The sequence below is a fragment of the Lolium rigidum genome, chromosome 5 (assembly GCF_022539505.1).
Source record: "Lolium rigidum isolate FL_2022 chromosome 5, APGP_CSIRO_Lrig_0.1, whole genome shotgun sequence".
NCBI classification, from domain to species: domain Eukaryota; kingdom Viridiplantae; phylum Streptophyta; class Magnoliopsida; order Poales; family Poaceae; genus Lolium; species Lolium rigidum.
Genome location: NC_061512.1, coordinates 10,372,392 through 10,381,240, shown reverse-complemented (window position 1 = coordinate 10,381,240; position 8,849 = coordinate 10,372,392).

Below are 8,849 nucleotides of genomic sequence, written 5' to 3'. Positions count from 1 at the left end.
GTCGACGCCGTCCAGCCTGACCACGCCGGTTCCCTTCAAAAGGTCGTTTTTTCCCCTGTTTATTGTCCTACAATTGCTAGGAGTGTACAATTTTCGTTTTGTTGGACTGAAATTTTTGTTTAGGAGTAGTTGGATTATATGGATACTGTTATAGAGGAGGTGGACAGTAGTTTCATCCTTGGCAAAAATGTGTCTGCAAAATTAGGTTTGGATGTTGCACAATATTACAGGCCTAATTCAGTCAAACTGGATTGGTGTCATGGAGTAATTAGTTGAGCACTCTGAGCTGGATGCTCTTTCTTTCTTTTCGTTTTTATTTTCTGCAGCGGCCCGTAGTGGAGCTTGTCATTCTGAACCCTGTACTCTGCCTATGTGGCTTCCTTTTGATAATGGAGCTGGGAGGGGAGGCCTCCTGTTAGTCTAAAAAAATAGAAACCACACATATTTGTACTCACTATACTGAATGGGATTTAAGGACTGTTTTGTCTTTGCTGCGAATTCTGAAATAAATAAAGCTTGAATTGCATGAGAAGTCACCGGACTATTTGACACTTCCAATACTTTGGTTGTTCAATTATTACCAGCTTGGCGGTGGCTGTGTAGGAGATGGAGTCGTCCCGCTCCCTCGAAGGGTGATAAGACGACACGATGGTGCTCCCGGAGGGCGCGGAGGTCCGCCCGCTGGAGCCGATTGACCCCTCGCGGCGTCCCGCCGCAGCGCACGTCGAGCTGTCGATGAAGATCCTGAAGCGTGCTTTAGCCCGGATGGAACGTGGGTACCTCGGGAAGACCCTTGAGGTTATCAGACCACATGGGGCTAGAAGCAACGCTCCGAGTTCAACATGGACATGATGGCGTCGGAGCGACGACGAAGCAGCACGACAGAGAGAGACACAAAGTTACCCATGTTTAGGGCCCTCGTGGTGAGTTAAAACCCCTACATCCTCCCTTGGTGTGGTATTAATCATGCTTTGAGAGGAGTATGGTGTTACAAGGTGGTGGTGGAGCTCTTCCTCAGATCTAGATGCGATCTCGCTCTAGGTAGAAGACGGTGGTATCTAAAGGGTATCTAAAGCCAATCGAAAGGGGGTCCTTTCTACTGGGCAGCTGCCCCTCCTTTTATAGTGACGCTAGCCCTCCTACCCAAGGAAGCTTGGTGGAGGGGTAACCACAGAGCAACCCAAGGAAGGGGACAGTTATCCCTCACTAAACCCACGGCCACTCCAACAAACTAGGTCCACCGGGAGTGGTTGAGGGGGATGTCGACACCCTGCTGTACTTGCACCGTCCATCCCGATCCTTTAGGGCAATTGGGAAACGGCCACACCGCTTTATGCAGGCAAACATGGACCTTCTCTTATCTTCTGGGTGCATCACGGCTAACGGCACCACTCCTTAGCTTCATCCTTACGCGACTGACCCGTGGAGGGATCTCAAAGGGCATCTTCCTGTGAGTCCTCTCGCGGAGGGAAGCTCTGCGAGGCCTTCTGGTAGCATGGAAACGGCTAATTCCTGGACCCCTCGCGAGGGGTCCTTCATTAGGTGTCTCCGCCTCGCGGAGACCTCCTCGTCTCTCGAGAGGAACTCTTTGTCTTCTCGTTCTTGGGCCGCCGCAAGGGCCCAACAAGCAGGTGTGGCATGGTACCGTAGGTTCCATAACACCGACAACAAGGCGTTTCATTTTTTTGAATTTGTTTTCTATTTTTAAATTTTTATTCAACCAGGAGCATACAAGCTCGAGTTCAGAATCGGTTTTTCAAGAGACCTTCGTACATTTAGTGCAAAGATTGGACTTTTACTTAAGTGAATATATCCATGTAGAGGTTAAATTTCATTTTTTATTAACATGTCCAAAAGTCTAAATAACTTTACAAGTAAATTAATGGTGAGATGTTGTATACCGCTCCCCGCAAGATAGGGTACCGTACGGATGCTTCCGTATGTCTTCTCCTTATTAGGTGGTGTATGTATAACCGAGAACCATTGAGTCGTCGTGTGGCAATGTGACTAACGTTCGTGGCTTCGTGTGCGTGTCTCCTTCTTTAGCCACACACTTGCCGTGTGCGGCAAACGACATGCTCAATACCGCCCTTCGGTCCAAGTGGATATGGTTGCAGAAATCGGAAACGGACCGGCCTTGGAACGGGCTCCCACTTCACCCGAAGCCGGACACCCTAGCCTTGTTCAACGCCTCGGTTCACATCACGGTGGGTGACGGCTCCAGAGTCTTGTTCTGGGACGACCCATGGATCAATGGGCTCACTATCTCAGCCCTCGCGCCGGCCGTGGTTGCTCTTGTGAAGCAACGGGGAAGGCGCGGTCGTTCCGTCCAGGATGGGTTGGCAGGTCATGCGTGGGTGTTGGACATTTCCGGGGCCCTCTCGGTCGATGCCATCGTGCAGTACCTAGGCCTATGGGCTGTTGTCCATGCGGTGACGACCAGCGTGGGACATGAGTCCTTCCTTTGGAAGTGGACGGCCGACGGCGCCTTCACCGCTCGCTCGGCCCTACCTTTCCATGTCGGCAGTATCGTGCCGTTGGCGGGGCGGGCAACGTGTGGAACTCCTTTGCCCTCGATAAGCTACAAGTTCCATGCATGGTTGGCGCTTCGCGTACGGTGCCTGGACGACGGACCGGCTTCTACGTCGTGGGCTCCCCTCGCACATGGTGTGTCCGCTTTGCATAGTCCACGATGAGACCCTCGACCACCTCTCATTGGACCGCCCCTACGCCAAGGTGGTTGATGTCTACGGGAGCTTCTATTCTTGTAGACAGTGTTGGGCCTCCAAGAGCAGAGGTTTGTAGAACAGCAGCAAGTTTCCCTTAAGTGGATACCCAAGGTTTATCGAACTCAGGGAGGAAGAGGTCAAAGATATCCCTCTCATGCAACCCCGCAACCACAAAGCAAGAAGTCTCTTGTGTCCCCAACACACCAAATAGGTGCACTAGTTCGGCGAAGAGATAGTGAAATACAGGTGGTATGAATAAGTATGAGCAAGAGCAATGAAGGCGTAAAAGTGCTTGGCGTGTAGTTGATGGTGGTGGTATTAGCAGCAGTAGTAACGCAGAGAAAACAAGAAACAAGCAAGAGTAACGCAAGTAGTAGTAACGCAAAGCAAGTAGTAAACAAGCAAGTAGTAACTCAGCAGTATTTAGGAACAAGGCCTAGGGATTACACTTTCACTAGTGGACACTCTCAACATTGATCACATAACGTAACGTATAAATGCATACTCTACACTTTTGTTGGATGATGAACACATTGCGTAGGATTACACGAACCCTCAATGCCGGAGTTAACAAGCTCCACAATAATGCTCATGTTTAAGTAACCTTTAGTGTAAGATAGATCAACAGACTAAACCAAGTACTAGCATAGCATTGTAGGGATTCGTAGCATAGAAAACAAAAAAATTCCTACCGCGAGAACGCAATCCAAGCCAAGATGCAATCTAGAAGATGGTAGCAACGAGGGGATGAACGAGACTAACCCTTGAAGAGTTCCAAAGCCTACGAGAGGAGGCTCTCGTTGCCGCGGTAGACGATCACTTGCCGCTTTCAAAAGCGCGTAGAAGATCTTGACGGTGCCACAATCGGGCAAGCACCTCCGTACTCGGTCACACGTTCCGGTTGTTGATGAAGACGACGTCCACCTCCCCGTTCCAGCGGGCAGCGGAAGTAGTAGCTCCTCTTGAATCCGACAAGCACGACGGCGTGGTGTCGGTGGTGGTGGAGAAATCCGGCGGAGCTTCGCTTAAGCGTGCGGGATGTGGTGGAGGAGAGATACCGCTAGGGTTTGGGGAGAGAGGGGGAGGCTAGGGCGCCGGCCATGGGCAGCCCTAGGTGGTGCGGCCAAGAGTGGCTGCCCCCCTCCCTCTCCTCCTCATTATATAGGTGGAAATCCCCAAGAGTTGTAGTCCAAGTCTTCGAATAAGACCCCAACAACAAAACCTCCCATAGGTGGGAAACCTACTCAAGGGGGGAGTCCTACCCAAGGTGGGACTCCCACCTTTCCCTTAGGTGGGGTGGCCGGCCACCTATGGTGGAGTCCACCGGGACTCCACCCCTTAGGGTTTGGCTGGCCATGTAAGGTGGAGTCCCTTCGGGACTCCACTTTCCATGGTGATTTCTTCCGGACTTTTCTAGAACCTTCTAGAACCTCGCCATAAATGCACCGGATCATTTCCAAACTTGGAATATGACTTCCTATATATGAATCTTATTCTCCGACCATTCCGGACCTCCTCGTGATGTCCTCGGATCCCATCCGAGACTCCGAACAAAACTTCGAACTCCATTCCTTATTCCATATCTACTTAAACGACATCAAACCTTAAGTGTGTCACCCTACGGTTCGCGAACTATGTAGACATGGTCGAGATCTCTCTCCGACCAATAACCAATAGCGGGATCCGGAGATCCATAATGGCTCCCACATATTCAACGATGACTTAGTGATCGAATGAACCATTCACATACGATACCAATTCCCTTTGTCACGCGATATTTTACTTGTCCGAGGTTTGATCATCGGTATCTCTATACCTTGTTCAACCTCGTCTCCTGACAAGTACTCTTTACTCGTACCGTGGTATGTGTTCTCTTATGAACCATTCATATGCTTGCAAGCTATTTAGACGACATTCCACCGAGAGGGCCCAGAGTATATCTATCCGTCATCGGGATGGACAAATACCACTGTTGATCCATATGCCTCAACTCATACTTTCCGGATACTTAATCCCACCTTTATAACCACCCATTTACGCAGTGGCGCTTGATGTAATCAAAGTACCTTTCCAGCATAAGTGATTTACATAATCTCATGGTCATAAGGACTAGGTAACTATGTATCGAAAGCTTATAGCAAATAACTTAATGACGTGATCTTATGCTACGCTTAATTGGGTGTGTCCATTACATCATTCACATAATGATATAACCTTGTTATTAATAACATCCAATGTTCATGATTATGAAACTAATCATCTATTAATCAACAAGCTAGTTAAGAGGCTTTACTAGGGACTCATTGTTGTTTACATAACACACATGTATCAATGTTTCGGTTAATACAATTATAGCATGGTATATAAACATTTATCATAAACATAAAGATATATAATAACCACTTTTATTATTGCCTCTTGGGCATATCTCCAACAGCCTCCCACTTGCACTAGAGTCAATAATCTAGATTACATTGTAATGTACCTAACACCCATGCCATTCTGGTGTTGGTCATACTTTGTCCTAGGGAGAGCTTTAGTCAACGCGTTCCGACACACTCGAAACGTATGTATTTTGCAATTCATTTGCGTCTTCACGCATCACTCATTTTCCAAATGAGTCGGCATTAAATATGTTTGGTCTTCTGGTGGAACCTTAATTCCGCGGTCTAAAATATGTCACTAATATTGTCATACACAATATAGCTTCAAAGTTCTGACATATCGGAACTACACCAAGTTCTCAAAGAACCTCTTGACTTAACATCCTCAGTCATTGTCAAAACAACGACATATTCTGCCTTCGTTTGTAGAATCCGTCACAACATTTAGAACTCTTCTAAATCTAGCATTGTGCTACCTTTTAAACAACACTTAGCCTAATTTTGAGATTGAAATTTTATTTTTATATGTGACAAAACCAATATCGGTGCAACACCTTACAAACATTTGTTTGTCATTTCTCCATACAAAACTATTTATATATCCTTGGTTCTTCTAAAGTACACAGGGATATTCTTACTGTTTGTCCAATGATTATCACATGAATCATTCTGGTATATGCTCCTAACATTTTAGAGCACAGGACATCTGATTGTGTACATATTAATTGTGATCTAAATCACTCATGTGTTTTTACTTATTGAGTGTTAGATACACTCAAGTTTTGTTAAAACTTCACATGACAAGAACATTTTCTTAATATTTCTATATTGAACTACTTCAATATCCTTTCTATGTACTTTGACTTAAACTTATTATGTGTTTCAATCTATCTTCATAGATCTTGACACTAAATATGTTTCAGTCCATATCCTTTCATTGAAGTTAATTCTCAATGAAACCTTTTTAATCAAGTATATAATTACATCATTTATAACCAACTATATGTCACCTACATAAAGTATTATAAATGTGTCTTAGCGCTCCCACTTAATTTCTTGCAAATGCAAGCCTCTTCATCGTCTCTCGATGAAATCGAAACTCTTTGACTATTTCATCTGGTGAAGATTCCAACTCCGTGATACTTACTTCATCCAATTTAAGCTTGTATACCTATCTAGTATTCCACGGACCAACAGAAACTCTTGGTTGTATCTTGTATACATACTTCGTTAAGTAGTGTATTTTGCCATCCTACTAGCATATCTCATAAAAGAAATATGTAGTGATTACTAGAATAATCCACATAGACTATAAGCATTGCTACAGAAGATCTAATCTTATCGTATTCAACTCTTTGAACTTTATCGTAAACAATTTTTCGATAAGTCAAGCTTTCTTCAAGGATATTTCATCCAAGTCTATCAATTTCATAGATCCATTTACTTTCATAAAGTATTCATCTATCTTGGATTTCATGGCGCATGGCCATTTTAACGGAGTCATGGCCCATCATAACTTCTTTGTTTTGTAGTTGGTTTATCATTGTTCAAAATCAATCCTTTGTCCACAAATCATTTATTTGATCACAAAGTAAACCATACCTACAAGGTTCAATATGTACTTCGATCTCCATGGCTAAAACACTTTGTAGTCATGAGAGCCATGATCGTCGTGGCCGCTTCCGAAACCAATTCCGATGCTCGCGCTACTCGATCATTATGCTCGGGTTCATAAACCTTATCAAATTATATTGTCCTCCCACTCAAATACTTCACTCGAAACAATTTCTCGGAAATAAGAAACATTGACAAACACTTTTGTCTTTGTCTCGTGGGAAGAATTCCCAATTAAATCTCTGGGATAACCAACAAAGACATTCATCCGATTTTGGTTGACTATTAGGGTTTAAACCCATGCCATAACTTGTATGGTGTCATTTCAACGGATCATGATGATGCTCTATTCAGTGTAAAAGCGGTAGTCACTAAAGCATAATCCACAAAAATATAATGGCATCAATATTTTATCTCATCATTGATCCAACAAAGTTTGGATATATCTCTTGGATACTTCATCATCACTATGATACTCCAAGAAACGTAAGTTGTAGAACAATTTCATAACTCTCTTAGATGTTCGCTAAAACTCGTAATTCAAATATTTCCACCATGATCTAATCATAGATATTTGATTTCTATTACGATGATTTCCACTTCATACTGAAATTTATTTGAATCCATTCAAATGTTTCAAACTTCTTCCTTATTGAATATATCCATATATATATACTCAATTCATTGTTGGAAGTTTTTATGAAGTAGAAGAATCTCCCGCACACAACTATGCCCAGTGAACCACATACATCAGCATGTATGTTTCCACTAAGTTAGTTGCCCGTTCAACTCTTGGCCTATGAACGGTATTTTAGCCATTCTTTTTAGAAAAGATTTGCAAGCGCCAAACGATTCAAAAATCGAATGAATCCAAAAATCCATTTGCATGGAGTTCCTTCATGCGTTCCTTTCTAACATGACCTAAATGGCGGTTCCACAAATAAGTGGAATTCAAATCATTTTCCTTATGGCATTTTAGCGTCAGTGTTATGTATGTGTGTTTCACCATTAAGATTTATAATAACTTATCCATCGTACATGGAGTAATGTCATAATTTGAACAACTCATTGTTTTTATTTGACCAGAGCAAAATAACAATTATTAAGTTCTTTATTATAAATTATAAGGGCTAGGTAGAATGCCAATGACAAGCATAATAACACTTTATTATGTTCCAGATGTGCATTATTACCATATTCCTTATTAGTCACTTAGGCCATTGTATTCTTGTATTGCGTTGTTTTGTATGACACTTCATACCAACCAATGTGGTACTAATACCCAAGAATTTCATTGTGTGACCAAACTAGGAATACAACCATAACATGTATATCATGTATATACACCTGAGCTAGACTTTCTAGTCTTTTCTTTTCTTTCCGCCAAAATATCTTTTGTAGTTTCTCTTTTAGCTTTCCTCATTATTCGAAAACGCTTCACCTTCAATAACTTCTAGGTTTGTTGGTCAAATACCAATAACCTTGAGGTTCTTACTTTGAAGTTGATCATCATATGACAAGTGTTTCAGTATTTCACTATTAGTAACTTTTTAATATGATGAACAATTTCACTCATAATTTTATCCATCATATTATGACGACTTTTCCGAGACCATGTCGCTACATGCTAGGCTCGTAAAGTTTAACCTCGGTATTCGCATGTGCAAACTCGGCTTGCACCCGTTGTATGCACACGTAGAATCTATAACACCCGATCATCACGTGATGCTTCGAAACGACGAGTCTTAGCAATGGTGCATACTAAGGATGATCACTTCATGGATATGCGAATATCGTTAGTGCCCCAATAGTTGGAGGATTAGGACGCCTTGCGTCTTCAACCTTCGTACATTCCCATAAAACTTATGAGTTTATGTAATCTCACTAAATTATATTCTATCATCTTGCAATAAGGTCTTAGATATCACATATATCTCATACCTTGATTATTTCTGAAAACCAAATTTTCAGCTCCTTACTTTTCAAACAGATTTGAACTTCAAGTTTCACGGAGACAAGATAACTTTAGGTACTAATTGAAACCATAGCTCTTTGAATCAACAATGTGAGGTTTACTAAAAGTTTGCAATAGGACTTAATCATTTCTTGATTCTTTAACAAT